Below are 247 nucleotides of genomic sequence, written 5' to 3' on the forward strand. Positions count from 1 at the left end.
TTTGGTTATTGAGAAGAAGTTGTTTAAAGTTTTTAACATATTTGACCCCTGTGACCTTGAAAATAGATGAAGGTCATTTATTTGAACAAACTTGGTAGCCCTTCATCCCAGTTTGCTTCTGGCCAAATATCATCACCCTAGGCCTTTCGGTTATTAAGAAGAAGTCGTTTAAAGTAAAATATTGACGCCGGACGACGGACGGACGGACGGACGGACGACGGACGCCGCACCACGGCATAAGCTCACT

Source organism: Mizuhopecten yessoensis, unplaced genomic scaffold (assembly GCF_002113885.1).
Source record: "Mizuhopecten yessoensis strain PY_sf001 unplaced genomic scaffold, ASM211388v2 scaffold4931, whole genome shotgun sequence".
Lineage (NCBI taxonomy): Eukaryota > Metazoa > Mollusca > Bivalvia > Pectinida > Pectinidae > Mizuhopecten > Mizuhopecten yessoensis.